The sequence below is a fragment of the Typopeltis vanoorti genome, chromosome 19 (genome assembly GCF_054136105.1).
Source record: "Typopeltis vanoorti isolate ZY-2024b chromosome 19, IOZ_Tvanoo_1.0, whole genome shotgun sequence".
NCBI classification, from domain to species: domain Eukaryota; kingdom Metazoa; phylum Arthropoda; class Arachnida; order Uropygi; family Thelyphonidae; genus Typopeltis; species Typopeltis vanoorti.
In genome coordinates this window covers 112,006,361-112,023,097 of record NC_143567.1, presented here as the reverse complement: position 1 = coordinate 112,023,097, position 16,737 = coordinate 112,006,361, and the positions used below count along the sequence as shown (strand labels likewise).

The 16,737-nt window shown below is 35.5% G+C and overlaps 1 long non-coding RNA gene across 2 annotated transcripts in view; it reads right to left on the bottom strand.

The window, feature by feature from the left end:
* LOC150096446 (uncharacterized) overlaps positions 1-16,737 on the bottom strand; it is a 109,439-nt gene that overhangs the window by 51,292 nt on the left and 41,410 nt on the right. Inside the window, exon 4 of one of the 2 annotated variants that reach the window (XR_016549947.1) lies at positions 13,798-14,645. The exons of the other annotated variant lie outside the window; for it this stretch is intronic. This is a non-coding gene — a long non-coding RNA (uncharacterized LOC150096446). Of the gene's footprint in view, positions 1-13,797; positions 14,646-16,737 lie in introns of those variants that run through there. 2 annotated transcript variants of the gene reach the window in all.

Sequence of the window (16,737 nt, the reverse complement as noted above, 5' to 3'; positions counted from 1 at the left end):
AATTAGAAATAAATGGAAAACCTCAATCAAAAACGTAAGAACTCTCAAAAGCCTAGAGCTGGATACAGACCATGAACTCCTCTCTGCAACAATGTGGATAAGATTAAAAATCAATTATATAAGAAATAGAATTGATAAAAGTTAAAAAATAACCAAATAAGACTAGACTACATTAGGAAATTTGAAGAAATAAATAGGACTCAAACAGATGAAACCGAAAACCTTTGGAAAACAGGAAAAGAGATATTAACTCAGCAAGGGAAACTTTAGGAATTTATACGAGCAGGGCCGCCGAGAGCAGGTGACATCTGAGACTTCTGTCACAGGCCCGGCATCGAAAAGGGCCCAATCGTCGGTTCCGGGAAATAATTGTATTCAGTGGATCCAATTATTTCCCAACTTCACATACGTTTGACATCATTAAAAAACATTCAGAATTTATTTTCACCAATATTAAATTTTAAAACAATGAATCAATCATCAAGAAATTTCTGACTCGTGCAATAATTTAATAAATAAATATTCGAAAGACTTAACATCATCTCTGAAAGACGAAATCTATCGCATAAAAAAGATTTATAATATCTTTAAACGTGGCGTTATACGAACTACATTTATTAAATACTATTTATGAATTTCAACTTCACGGTGTTTATTCCGAAATATGTACTTCAATCAGAATTTTTTGCACGATACCAGTAACCGACGGTGAAAGAGCGTTTAGTAAACGTTAAGCAATAAACAGCTTCAGTAGATCAGCAATGCTCCAGGAAAGATTAAACGGCCTATCAATAGAACATGACCTGGCAATGAAAATTGATTATGACGAGGTGATTAAAGATTTCGCTAACCATAAAGTGAGGAAGTGGATGAGGCAATAAAAATCTACAAATTGTCGTTTTATTTAATGTTTTTATTTTTTATGGTACGAAATGTATCGAATTTTGAATTTATTGTACACTTTTTTTAAATAAATTACTTTTTTTATTGAACAAACGTGATACACTTTTTTTAAGTGGAGCCAGGACCACAGACTTCTCACAGGCCCGAACATTTCTCTCGGCGGCCCTGTATACGAGACCCAATAATGAATGGATATCATCTGAAATTTTAGAAAAATGTGAAGAAAAAAGAAAACTAAAAACCAAAATAAACACACATGCCTCAGAAGAAAACAAGAAGAAATACAAACAACTCAAAAACCAAATTGATAAACCCTGCTGACAGGCTAAAGAAAACCGGCTAAACAGAAAATTAGAAAAATGCAATGAGGCATATAAACACCATAACTCCAAAACTTTACATAACACAATTAAAGAAATTACAAAGAACTTTTCACCACTACCTCTAACAATGATCAACCATTAGGGCAAGGAAACAGGAAATCCAAATGCGATACCAAGAAACCTTTAAGAATGATAGCAATAACTACCTAATAACAAGGCCCCACACTAACTCAAGACATGGCACCTCAATGATCCTTCCAAAACCTACATGAGAAGCATCACTTAACTTCTCCACAGCGACTATCACCCCAACTAGCTACTATGAAAGGCAGCCTATTGCAAACCCTCGGACTACTACAAACACAAAACAACTAAAAGCCTCCCTCCCTCACAAAGTGAGAACTGCAAAAAGCTCTCGAAGAGAAAGCCAAACACCCACCATTCATCCCACAACTTACAGAAACAAACAAAAATAAAAAGTAAGGGAATCAGTTCATTTGACAAAGAAGTTAACAGTTAATGACTTAAAAATGTGCTCAGTAATTGTACTTGAGAAGTCCAAAATGATGTGTGCAGAAAAGTTATGATTATCACCATGAAGAAATCGAGGTAGAACCATGTAACTTGCAGCTAATTCTACATACTTAATTCACCATTAAGTGTGATACACTTGTTAGAGTGCTGCTGCATCATTCGCAATCCTCTTAGAAAAAAGTCTTTCCTTTGTTGTGCAAACCAGACCTCATCTGCAAACATGACATTCTCATCCATGGTAAATTTTGTTCCTCTCAAGTGTTTCTTGAAATTTGGGAATAGGAAATAATTTGATGGGGTCAGGTCTGCCGAAAAGGTTGGGGGAGGGTTGTGTATTGTCCGTTGGGTTTCATGAGCAGTGGGAGCGAGTGCATTGTCCTCCAAAAGCAACACTCCTCTGCTAAGTTTCCCATGGCGTTTTTCGTTCAGACTCCTTCATTTTCTTCTGAGCCGTTGAATAAACTGCTGCTGTAAGAGGTTCACATTTCTTGAAATATTTGCTAAAGATTATACTATTCGCATTCCAAAAACCAATGGCAAGAATCTTCCCTTCTGTCTTTTGGGTTCGGAATGTCTTTGGTCATGCAGAACCTTTGTGTCTTCACTTTATTGACTGTTGTTTGGTCTTCGGGTTATAATGATAAAACCATCTTTCATCAAGTCACAATAAAAACCAAAAAAATTGCGCTTGTTTTCTCAAAATTACCAAAATCTCTTGAGATGACATCATATGTTCTCTCTTTTCGTCGGTATTCGAACATTTGGGGACCCACTTTCGTGAGAGCTTCTCTCCAGATGTTGGTGAAAAATGACCCCCAATCGTTCCTTGATATTCCCAGAGTCTTTGCAATATTTTTCGCTGGTATTTGTCTATCATCAATATCATGGCATGCACTGCATCGATGTTTCAGGTGCGATTGGTGTGGAAGGTTTTCCTGACTGGGAGCATCAGTTGTCTCATGATGTCCAGTTTTCAACATGTCCACCCATCTGGCAATTGATTGATATGCCGGTGCACAGCCCCTAAAGCCTCACACAAAGTTTGGTGAATCTCAGTTGGAAACTTACCTTGCAGAACGAAAACCTGATGATGGCCTGCATCTCTCTCTCTCTCTCTTCCAATTTCTTCAAAATCTGACATGTCTTCTTATATACAGCAATCCCTTGATTAGGGCGCCTAATGTGTTCTTTAAAAGAGGCGCGTTAATCGAAAACGCACTAATCGAATATAATAAGCTATGGGAAAAAGTATAATTCGTTCCGCAAATTTCTTTTTTGAACCTTAATTTTTTTTTATAAAAGAATTAAGGTATGTCTCAGGGCCTAGTTAAAGGAAAACCATGAAGCTGAAAGACAATAAAACATATTCAGAATATAAATTTTATTATTCTACTTCTTAACAAAGAATTGACTAACGTAGTTTGGCGGGCATTTCGTTTCTTTTTTTCATACAACCGACGGTATGGCCCTATTGCCTCTTCCTCTTCTGCAAATTTTACTGCTTCTCTCTTCATCAGGGTCAGCCTCCAAGCATTGCTGCTTTAAAACTTCGATTGTACGAAAAATATTTTCAAATTGTTTCTGTAAAATCTCTTTTGGCTGACTATCAGTGGTTAAATTTCTTCATATTCTTCGAGATCTTCTGTGCATCTAAATTTAGCAGGTCGGAATCGCTCAATTCTTCAAAATGAGATTTAATTAACTCTTGGACGAATTTAATGGGAGAAAGAAACGAAGGCCGTAAGAATTGGTCACCAACACGCGAAATCACGTGCTTTATAGATAAAATTTCCCAACTGTTATACAAGCAAAATAGTTACCACTTTAAAAACTACAGTAATCATAAAAGAGAAGTTAATTTTCCGACGTGTAATAATAAACAACTCATCCCACGATATGGTTTGATTACCCTATGATCGGAATGGATTCTCCTTCTGTTGACATGCTCAGAGGTGTCGAAAGGTCTCGAATCTGTGGGCGTACTATAGCAGATGACATAAATTTTGGCGGTAAAAATTTGGAACATAGTATACATAGTGTACATGAAAGTAGTGTAGTATGCCATTAAAAATAACTCTGTACAATATTTTAAATCGGTAACTAAATTATTTCATTCTGGTGAGTGATTTTTTTAAAAATAGTTAGCCATAAAAATGCTAGATACAAAATTTTTAAAATCTGTAACATTTATTTTTAAGATGTATATAGGTGTATTAATCGAATTTTAGAGGCGCACTAATCGAATTTGGGTATCAAAAAAAAATATTTCGCACTAATTTGGGGCGCATTAATCGAGGGATTACTGTATATATAAAAGAAAATGAACAAATTATCACATTTTAATAAAACATGGGGATTAAAAGGTTAAAAAATATCTTGATTATATAGAGAAACCTGTGGAGAATTCATGACTAAATTTAACACACGTGAACCACAGTAGTAGGTTTTTTATTACGTAAATATTTCATCCTAGGTATCTTAGAACATCATCAGTACAGCAGAACAATACTAGGAATAACACAAAGATTAGGGTACGTACGTACAATGGAATATCCAAATTGCGTGCAGTGGCGCGTTGCAGCCTAAACTTGAATTAAATTAAATTTAATTAATTAAATTAAAATTACAATTAAATTATTTTTACACAATTTTGTATGACAATTTCCCATACTTTAGGGATGACAAGAACATCATTGCGGTTTAGATTTCGTCTGTGGAGTAGGGCTTCAGCACTTTCTTTATATAAGCGTTCATGTTTATATGAAGATCTGTGTAGGAGTTTCGTCTTTTCCCAGTGGATCTTGTGGTTTGGGTTTTCAACTCCGTTTTGACCGAGGTCTGATTTTTGGGGTTTCGTGAGGGGGATATGGTCTTGATGTTCCGAAATGCATTTAAAAACTGATCTGCCTGTCTGTCCATAATAAGAGAGTTTGCAGGAGCATGGAACCTCGTATACACGAGGTAGTAGCATAGGTGAAAGTTTGTGTTTAGGCGAAGGTAACAAGTTGTGGATCTGGTTGATGGGTTTGTAGGTGGCAGCAAGATTGTATTTCTTCATCATTTTCGAGAGACGTTCGGAGATGCCTTGATATAAGGTATCGGAATCCTATGGGCTTGTTCTTGTCAAGGTTGATGTGTGGAGAAGTTGCTGATTTTTTGAGTTGTTTTGCGATTGTATCCATTTAGAGTGGCTGTGTTTTTGATTATTTCCAATTCTTGTTTTAGACAATCCTCGGAGGAGCAAAATCTGTGTGCTCTGGTTACCAATGATTTAATGATGCAAAATATTTGAGAGGTATGGTAAGCAGAAGTATGGTGAATGTAGCCACCTGAAAAAGTCGGCTTGCGATAGATAGGTGTAGATGGAACAGTCTTCTTTTCTTTCGATGTGTAAATCAAGAAATGGGATTCCCTGTGGGGATTCTTTTTCTAATGTAAATTTGATGCGTGGATGAAGAAGGTTGATTTTATCTAAAAACTGAAGTAGCTCTAGTTTGGAATGACTCCAGACTGCGAAGATATCAAAGCCAGAGTTTTAGTTTGGGTTTAAACACGAGAATTTTTTCTTGAAGATGTTCTATAAACAGGTCTGCCAAGTTGGGTGACAAGGGGAACACCATTGCTGTTCCCTCCTTTTGCTTGTAGATTTTTCCTTTCCATGTGAAGTAACCGGAAGTGATAACAAATTTGAAAAGTTCAACAATATCCAAAGGAATTTTTTTTGATTTAACAGGTCTACAGTTTCTTTATAGGGGATATTGGTGAAGAGAGAGACGATGTCGAAGCTAATTAGCATGTCAGTTTTCAGCAGTTGAAAGTCTTTTATTTTGGCGTGAAATTCTGTGGAATGTTTTATTGAAAAGGTTGAATGGCCTATGTGGGGACGGAGCAGGTTGGATAAGAATTTTGATAACTTGTAAGTCAGGCTGCTAATTGAATAAACGACAGGTCTGAGTGGAACGTGTTCTTGTGAAGCTTGGGTAACCGTATATTCTCGGAGGTCTACCATGATATGTCTTGAGTTTTTTTGAAGTTTCTTCATCCAAAGGCTCTTCATCGAGTAACTTGTTCAGTTTCTTCAGTTGTCTTTTTTGTGGGATCATAGTCAAGTTTTGCATAAGTATTTCGGTTTCGGAGTAATAGATTCATTTTTTGGTCATATGAAACAGTATCAAGAACCACTGTGGTATTTCCTTTGTCGGCTCTGTTAATGATTATATTTTTATTATGTTTTAAAGAAGTAAGAGCCTTCAATTCTGAAGGTGGAATGTTTAAAACTGAAGGTTTCACATCGAAAATTATTTTTGCTATTTCAAAACGACGTTTGTTGGCTTCATTACTGGGAAGGTGGCTGATGTGTCCCCTTTCTGGATTTACACATCTAAAGAAAAGAAGATGGTTCTATCTCCACCTCTGTCTATCGCAAGCCGACGTTTCCAGGTCGCTACATTCACCATACTTCTGCTCACCATCCCTCTCAAAATATTGGCATCATTAAATCATTGGTAACCAGAGCAAACAGATTTTGCTCCTCCAAGGATTCTCTAAAACAAGAATTGGAAATAATCAAAAACACGGCCACTCTAAATGGGTACAATTTCAAAACAACTCAAAAAATCATCAGCAACTTCTCCACATCAACCTAGACAAGAACAAGCCCATAGCATTCCCATACCTTATATCAAAGGCATCTCCGAAAGGCTCTCGGAAATTATGAAGAAATACAATCTTGCTGCCACCTACAAACCCATCAACAGATCCACAACTTGTTACCTTCGCCTAAACACAAACTTTCACCTATGCTACTACCTCGTGTATACGAGGTTCCATGCTCCTGCAAACTCTCTTATTATGGACAGACAGGCAGATCAGTTTTTAAACGCATTTCGGAACATCAAGACCATATCCACCTCACGAAACCCCAAAAATCAGACCTCGGTCAAAACGGAGTTGAAAACCCAAACCACAAGATCCACTGGGAAAAGACGAAACTCCTGCACAGATCTTCATATTAATATGAACGCTTATATAAAGAAAGTGCTGAAGCCCTACTTCACAGACCAAATCCAAACCGCAATGATATTCTTGCCATCCCTAAAGTATGGGAAATTGTCATACAAATTGTGTAAAAATAACTTAACTGTAATTTAATTTTCATTTAATTAATTTAATTCAATTTAATCTAATTTAAGTTCAGGCCGCGACGCGCCACTGCACGTAATTTGGATTCCATTGTACGTATGCGCTCTTTCTTCTGTCATTCCTAGAATTGTTCTACTGTACTGATGATGTCGTAAGATACCTCGGACGAAATAAAAAAAACGTAATAAACGTTACGTAATAAAAAAACTACTACTCTGGTTCATGTGTGTTAAATTTAGTCAAAAATATCTTCGTTCTTTTGGTTATATCAGTAGCATTAATATACTTTTTTTTAGGTGTTTATCAGAACTCTTCAGCAACCCTTTGTAAATGATTGTTAATGTTGCGAAGTCTTTGAGATCACCATTTGTAATATAGTTTACTTGTTATGTTCTAGATTTAGCATTCGCAAATTAACAGCATCACATATGAGAGATTCTAGTTAATATCCATATTTCTTTAAAAAAAAAAAAAAAACTGCCATAATTTAAAGCAATGTAAATACCGGGTACTGCATTTCCTATCTAGTCAACCCCATTCAGTTTTAATGGCATGAAACTCATGATAGACATTTCTAAGAAACTGGCCATGTAAGTTACTTTGTTTCTTAAAAATTTACTCTTCAATGTAAAAGTCAATGCTGAATAAATATGCTTATTATTTCTTGGTCAGTTTAAAGATGTTTCGTTACAAGAAAATGAATAAATCTTCTTCCTAACATGCAAATTTAGGCCATGTGGCCAGTTGCGGTCTCATGCCATCTCTTTCTTGTCTTCCGATTCTTCTTTTTCCACTTATTTTGTATCTGTATAATATTTTTGGTAGTCTGCTGTTGTCCATTCGATTTAAATGTTCTAGCTATATTTGTTTATACTGTCTTATGTAGAAATTAATTGGTTTTATTTTCATGTTTTTCTGAGGAACTTCATTTCTGCTGTTTGAATTCGTTTTTCATCTTTCCTTTTCATGGTCCATGTTTCGCTTCTGTATAGTAGAGTTGGTTTTGACAAGACTTTATATAGTCTGATTCTAGTGTGTTTTTGTGCCAGGGATGGCTTAAATATATTATTTATTATGCCATTTACTTTGACAAAGTTTGATATTTTAGTGTCTATGTCTTTTCTTCTTCGTATGATAGATCACATCCCAAGTATCTGAAAGTGTTTACTTGTTCTAGTATTGTATTATCTATCACTATTTTGTTTCTTATTGGATTTTCTCCTTTGAATGCCATTATTTTTGTTTTTTCTTTGGATATTGTCATATTATATTGCTTTGAGATATCATTTAATGATTTTAATGACCTTTGTAAGTCATCTTCTGATGTACCTAATACTATTTGATCATCTGCAAATAGTAGTGTATCTATCTTCATTTGTGGGGTCATTTGTATGTCAAATGGTTTATGCTGTTTCCAGATTGTTAATATTTCATTTATTTAAATATATATATATATATATATATATATATTGAAAAGCAGAGGTGAGAGGGTACTCCTTGTCGTACTCCTCTTGATATATCTTTCCATTCTGAGGTGTGTTCTAATTTAACTGCTATTTTATTTCCTGTATATATTTCTTGAATGGATTGTGAAAGTTGGTTTGGGTATGTTTAAATCGGTTAATATTTTAAACAATTTTTGTCGACTAATTTTGTCAAAGGCTTTTTCATAATCAATAAACGCCACGTGTGTTTCTTTTTGAAATTGTCTTCTCTTTTCTATAATAATTTTAAAGTAAAAATTGGATTTATGCAGGATCGGCCTTTTCGGAAACCATTTTGTTCATCTAATAATTTGTCTTCTGCAATGCTGCTTAGTTTCTCTTTTAATATTCCTGCATATATTTTATATCCTATATTCAGCAGGCTAATTCCCCTATAATTATTGCAATTGTCTTTATTTCCTTTTTTTTATATAGATTGGGAAAACCAGTGCTTTTTTCCAAGAGTTAGGGGTTTTTCCGGATATCCAAACCATATTAAAAAATTTCATAAGTCTTTTATTAAATTTTTCACCTGCATTTTTGCATAGTCCTATATTTATATTGTCTTCTCCTGGCGTTTTCCTATTTTTCATCTTCTTTATTATATTTTTCAGTTCTAACATTGTGATATTTTCTATTAGGTCATTCTTTGTCTTATAAAATTTTAATTCATTGTTCTCATCTGTCCAGAGATTTTGGAAATAGGTCACCCATTTTTCTAAATCTATTTTTTATTCATGTCTTTTATTACTTTATAGGTTTTGGGTTGTGGCTTAAATAAATCCTTTTCTAGTTCTGTTACGAAATTGTTCCATCTTTCTCTATGTTTTTTCCTTACTTCTCGTTTTGCAATTGCACTATTTCTTTTATACTCTATTTCTGCTTCTATTGTTTTGGAATTTAGCCATTTCTGGTAACTGTCCTTTTCGGTTTTTATTATATTTTCTATTTCTTTGTTCCAGTCTCGTAGTTCTCTATTTCTAATCCATTTGTGCTTTATTCCTAAGGTTTCTGTTGCTGCTTTTGTGAGAATTTGTTTCAAATTTTCCCATTCATCTTCTATGTCACTTGATTCATGTGTGGTTTCTGTTTTTAAGTTTGTGCATTTTTGATATTGTAGTCTAACTTGAGGATCCTGTAATGAAGAAATTTTGTAGATTGGCTGGTAAGAATTTTCAATTCTATGTGTTTTTAGCCACTTTGGTTTAAAACGAATTTTTGCTGATACCATATAATGATCAGAGTTTAATTCAAAGCCTCGATATGCTCTTACGTCTAAAATTAACTCCGCTAATTTAAAATTTGTGATAACGTAGTCGATTACTGATTTATATCCTCTGGTCGAACAAGTATATTTATGTATTTCCTTGTGTTTAAACACTGAATTCATTATTCCCATATTATTATAAATGACAAAATCGCGCAATCTGCGACCATTTTGATTACATGTATCTTCGCCAAATTTACCTATGTTTGTTTTGTATTTTTTGTTTCCTATTCTGGCATTTAAGTCTCCTGCTAGCAGTAAATAGTCAGTTTTGTTTGTTTTATCTATGGCATTCTGTAATTCTTTATAAAATATATTACGGTTTTCTTCTTTTCCCTCTTCTGGTGCATATGCACCAATTATTGTTATGTGGCCGCTTAATGTCTTGAGTCTAATTTCTATTGGTGTTTCCGGGTTTTCTTTACAGTCCGGCTTTTCTTTGCATGAAACTTGAAAGTATTTTGAATTTCCCCAGGGCAGGTTACTAACATGTCGCTGGGTAATTCCAGTGGTAGGGCCTAACGCCTCTCGACAGGCAGATCTAACAGCATTTACTCTGTTAGGGTGTTAAGGTTATACCGCCCATACTCGGTCGTCAGTGCCTCGTTTGTACTTTTAGAACAGGGCGGACCACGGGAAGGTGGGGTTGACATTTGAGTGGGAAAGGCTATGTATTGCGCTTCACCACCCCCTTACACCCCGAAAATGAATAAATAAAGGTCATCAGTGTGCACAGATATCTCCCTAGGAAGGATATAACTTGAATAGAATCGAATACACTTGAAATCTTTGCTAAATATAAACTGAGCATTGCCCACCTAACAAGAAACCTATACTAGCCATTTCTAAGAAATCATCCATGTACATTATTTTCTTCTTTTTTTCAACTTACTTTTCAGTCTAGGTGGAGAGGATGCTGAATAATTATGCATATTGCTTCTTTCATTTTCAAGTAAGTGTAAAGACAGTAATAAGTTTGCATAGGTATTTAAGGAAGGTTGCACCTGCCTAATACGTTCAAAACGTGTCGCATGTAGAAAGTAGACCTTTCAATTTATTCAAGAAAGCTGTTGAGACAGTATGCTAGCTTAACAAGCTTTTGTGCATTTTGCCATGTAGTGATTGTCACATCTAACCTGGTTGAATCCAGTAGAAATTCGGCTGTCTCTAAATGATTAAAAAATCGAAAAATGCTATTAAGGTTAATCTACGTGACATCTTACCGTTCAGACTTAATGCCTGAAAACTAATATACGCATGCGTATACAACTAAACATTTCTTAAGTAGTAAAAGATATCATATCTCGTTGTAAAGGCTTAAAACATCATTTATTTTTTTTTATTCAATGGGTATGCTTTTATTTATAGACAAAGAGTTCTTCAGATGTATGATTCATTTCCTTTCGCTATCGCAAACACGTGTGGGCCAAAATGTGTCATCTCATGGTGCATTCTTAGCAATGAGCTACTTTGTGTCGTAACGTTTTAATCTAGTTTCATCGAACTTCTTTAACATCACATCATAATATAACTCACAAGCTTGTGAAGAAAGAAATGAAAAAGACGAAGGAAGTATCCTTCCATTCTGAATGGCCGAACGATCCAAGAAAACAGTGGAGATGCTTGGATTAACTCCTAGGCAAGCATAGTAAACACTTTAAAGATGTTTCTGTCACGAGTGATCAGCTGAACTGTGATCAAAGTAACATCACTGTTTGTTTCTGCATCTTAAGACCAGTCTTCATTTAGAAAATAAAGATATTCATCAGTGATGTAATCTTTTAAATCACTGCAAAGTATAAGTCAACAAACTGATTTGAATGGAGAAAAATCATTAAATTGGGGTATTAATAATCAATCAGAATGTTGCAGGGACATTCTACAGCCATTCATTTATTATCTTTAAAAATGCTGCCTTGACAATTGAAGATTCAATAATGCTGTCATCAACGGTAAAAATATTGAAAAGAAAATATTTTTATTATTATTATTACGAGCAACTCCAAGGAGTCCTTAGACTCATCGAGGGAGGCCCTAACTTTAGTTCAAGAACAACTATTCGACTTTCACACAGTATCTATCATACGTCACCTTGAACTCATTTACAGTCACGGCACCCACAACAGACTCTGGCAGCTTATTCCACTCATTCACCACTCTCCAAGTAAAAAACCTCGCTCTAACACCCTTGCTAACCACACTCTTGCCCAGCTTTCATGTATGGCCCCTAGTCCTCCCACCAGTCCTATTCTCAAAAATATCTTCTGGATTAATCTTATAGAAACCCCTTCAGTAATTTGAATGTCTCAATCATATCATCCCTTTTCTGCCTATCAATCAATTTCTGCAACCAACAAAGCTTCAACCTGTTCTCATAAGGTTCATTCCATAGTCCTGCTATTATCTTGGTCACTGGTCTCTAGATCCTCTCCACCTCCTCCCCATCAAGAAGAAACCCTGGCGCCCATATCTGGGCAGAGTAGTCTAGATGGGTTCTTATCAAGGCTCAATACAGAGGAACAGTAACCTGTTTGTCTCTGCTTGTTAAAGTATTTTTCAGCAACCAAGTGATTTGATGACATGATTTAGCGACTTTTGCGAGGTGCCCCCTGAACTTCAACTCCCTATCCACCAACACTCCCAAATCCCTGGCCTCATCAATCTCCTGGAGTACGGTTCCACCAATGTGATATACTGCTGCTAATCTTTTCACCCCAAAATGCATAACCTTACACTTTGCCACATTAAATTGACATACATTCTCCTTAGCCCAGTTCTCCAAACCATCCGAATCATCTTGCAAGATTTTGACATCCTGTGCACTCACTATTGCTCTACCCAACTTTTCATCATCAGCAAACAAGTGAACACTTCCTCTCAGATCCTTTCCTATATCGTTAATGAACAAATTGAAAAGTAGTGGTCCAAGAACAGAACCCTGAGGCACACCACCAGTCACAGGCTGTCTTTTGGACTCTACTCCTGAATAAACCACTCTCTGATATCTCTCCATCAACAACCCTCCTATCCGTCCCCATATTATGCAGTGTACTGATTAGAATTCCATGTGGTATCTTGTCAAAGGCCTTAGCAAAGTCCAGTAGAATCACTGTAAACCCATTACCCTTGTACAGTTCAGCCATCACTGAGGCATGATCTACCCTTAACAAAACCATGTTATCCCCCATACAGTATCCCATTTTCATCTATCCAATCCTGTATTTTTCTCTTGACTAATTTCTCCAAGACCTTGACAACGATTCCTGATATGCTAATCAGTCGGTAATTTACAACAGCAGTCTTGGTGAAACTATTTTCCCCTCTTTCCACCCCTAGGGATTAACCCAGACCCGAGACTCAAATTAAACAAACTGGTCAAGGGCACTGACAATTCTTTAGCCGCTTCACGTACGACACGAGCTGGTATACCATCCAATCCCGCAAATGAATTGACATTCAGGTTTTCTAATAGACAACTCACCTCCACTACATTCCCCACAATTCCCATATAATCGATTGGTTTATTCATTCATGCAATGTCACCACCTGGATGATATACTCTTGCAAAGTGCTAGCTCAGTAATTCAACTATATCAACTGATTCGGTTACCTCCCTACCATCGACATTCTTTAAAATCATTCTGCCATATACATATTTTCTTTTACTTGCAATATATCGAAAAAACTGTTTGGGATTCTCTTTAGCCTGCATGGCTAATGTTCTTTCATAATCCGTTTTTGCTTTTCTTACCACACTCGTTACCCTTCTGGCTTGCGCTTTATACCGTTCATGTGCCTGCCAGTCACCTTTCTACTTTAATTCCCTCCATAGTTGTTTCTTTTTTTGCAGCTCAAGCTTAATGGTGTTATTTATCCCCTACGTGATTTATTATTCGGATTCTAGATATACAGTCATCCATTGCCTCATGCAAACACTTCTTAACTGCCTCCCATGCACTATCAACATGTAGCGTTTGCAGGTTTACATGGCATGGCACTGAACTAATCAAACTCCTAAGCTTGTCATACTCACCAGCCCAATAATTCCAAATGTACCCTGTCTTAATAGTAAATTCCACACCTATGTAACTTTTTGTGGAGGTCATTACCTAAAATGGAAAATTTTAGGTTTCGTGAGCTTTTTAACATCTTGGAAAGTTATGATAGGAATAAAAGAAAAATAACATTTAGAAGAAAAGTTTTTCGCATTTTATTTCTCTGTGAACATACCCTGTCGTTTATCCTGGCACGAGCTATTGAACAACAATTTGTGCAATAAACGCGTACTTGGAGTTAGTTTCACATTTTTTAACGTATTTTAATAAATGTTAATAACTGGTGAGAAGTAGATGTCACTTTCTTCCCCAAAGAGTGATTTTTGAAATCCTTTTCCCTTACACAATACCATGAATCGCAGTAGATAAGACAAGGTAGCAAACAGCATGTCATCACGAAAACACGTCCCAAAGGAAAAAGGATTTCTATTACACACGTGCGTTTGAAAGCCTGTTACAAAGCTGCAACAAAGTTGCATTATGTGAATCGCAAACTACAGAAAAGGCACTAAAATAGAAAATAATCCTTATTCCACTATAGGTTTCCTAAGAAGTTTTCCTGGGTTGAATCAACAGAAAAAAAATAGACAAATCACTAACTGTCATAATCATCGCGCGTGATACCTCACTTCGAACAATTTAAAGCGTTCATATAATCTTAATATTCATAAGTCTCTTGACATTATCGTGTCATCGTGAATGATACCACAGTGTAAATTATGACGCATCTTTGACTTATAATTTCTATTATCTGTCGATGTCACACCTTACTTCTCAAGTCCATAATTTCGGTTTCAAATCATTCTGAAGCAGAAAACACTTTTCAGAACCTTCACATTAAAATTTAGTGAAAACTTTAGCTTTCAATGAATTTTTCACTTTGCACCTCTGTGTGGCTTCGAATTTCTTCAAAACTTTTGATATGTCTTCTTATATCCTAAAAGAAAAAGAACAAATTATTACAATATTTAATGAAAGAAGGGGATTAAATTTAGGATTTCAAGATTTTTTGTTCTAGGTGTTTATCAAAACTTCTCAGCACCCCCCTTCCCTCTCGTAAACCACTCCAACTCCAATCGACCAAGTGTTTCCAAAAATATGAATATAGCTTGATCTCAGTTCAGGAATGATACCGCAGTGTAAAATTCGATGCACCGTCATAATTTTTCCAAAATTTTATTGCATCGACTTTTACAGGAGTCACATCCAAAACTCACAAAAAGTAACCTTGTAAATTTTATATGTAAATAATACTAACAGCCCATATAAATTAGCCCAGAAAAATTAGCATGATACTGTGTAAATAGAAGATATATGAATATGTAGTTCAAGGGAAAATGCCCTAGAAATCAGAAATATGTTAGAATTTATCTATGTAAGTAATACCAAAACCCATGTATAAAGACCCAGAGGAATTAAACATGCTGAAATAGAGTAAACAGATGTCTTAAAATAGAAGTTCATTGGAAATACTTTAGAATTCCGAAATGCATCTGATGTTATCACTTAGTATTGGGTGACAAAGAAACCTATTTTAACCAAAGCAGTCCAATACCGCCTTCAAGGTCAATAGCAAAAGAGGGGGGTATACATCAGAAGCTGTTACGCTATGCTGTAAAAGGAATTAAACGTACATTTCAGGGAGATCTAGAAGTCGGCACTTTCTAGAACAGTGCTTCCCAAACTTCTGGATGTCAGGGCCCCCTTTGCAAAAATTAAAATATTTCACGGCCCCCCCCCCTCGAAAAAAATCGTAATAGAGATATATTATTATATTTATTGTATTTATATTCAATACAAAACATACACAGCGAATATTGCAAAAATCAAATGCATGTATTACATTTTTTGCCTCTTACCGTTTGGTTCTGAAGACGATACGGTCTGTTCTGGTAAAATATGAAATACTGTCCTTTTTTTTTTTTTAGTCTGTTTCTGCTTCTGATTGTTCGCAGGATTTTTTTTTTATTTTTTATCAACCACTTATCCATCTCAGGGTTAAATTTTTTAACGTAGAATAGATCAAATAATATCACCACTTACCGATAATGGCACACCACAGACTGATAACATGAAATTATTGAATATTACCTGAATACGGGAATCCCCGGACCAGGAACATTTTTCACTTTTGTGACTTTTCTCCTTTTACGGTAATTAAGCCTAACGCGAAACAGACAGCAAAGGCAGTCTGTTTATTCAAACGTGCATAGGATTGGTGCGGTATTAACAAAAGATCGCGCAACCCGAAAGATAAAAGCATAGCTGACAATTGAGTTGAAATTCTAACACTCTCTTCAACCGAATTCCATATGTGAAACTGCCATAACATTTAATATATATATATATATATATATATATATATTACTTAGTTTTAACACTTTTACGAATTTTAACACGTTCGGTTGAATTTTATTGCTGCCTTGGGAAATCGAACTCACATACATCTAATTAATAACAATAGTTTTTAGTTAGATACTATGTTTGCCCATGCAACATATGGTTTTGTTTCAGTCTATACAGCATAGTTTCTGTATGAGGGGACATGTGATTCATTAATTAGCGTGTTTTTATAAGTTGTCTCTAATTGCACTATTTGTTGAGAAATATTACACAGACTCCTCATACCTTATTCACTGGCATAACAAAAGTACTTATTTTTATTGCCTTTGCAGTATAGTGGCTCTTAGGGAGGGCGTGTTGTTTACCACTGCGAGCGAGTTACTATATCCCCACATGAACTTGTTTAAGCTTTTTTTCATGTGTGAAGTATATGCGAAACTTTTATTGGTAACAGAAAACTAGCTCGGATGACAGTGATAATATAAAACGAGTTTTGATATGTATATAAAGTCAATATCAACAGTCCCTGATTACGAACGCATTATGAAAGGGACAGAAAGATTTGGAACTTCCCTGGAGAACATGCGAAGTAAGTACAATTAACCACTGCTTTGAAATGAAACATATGAATAAGCAATATTTACTAATATTCGTTAAGCGCCGAAATACGCAGGAAGCAAAGTTTG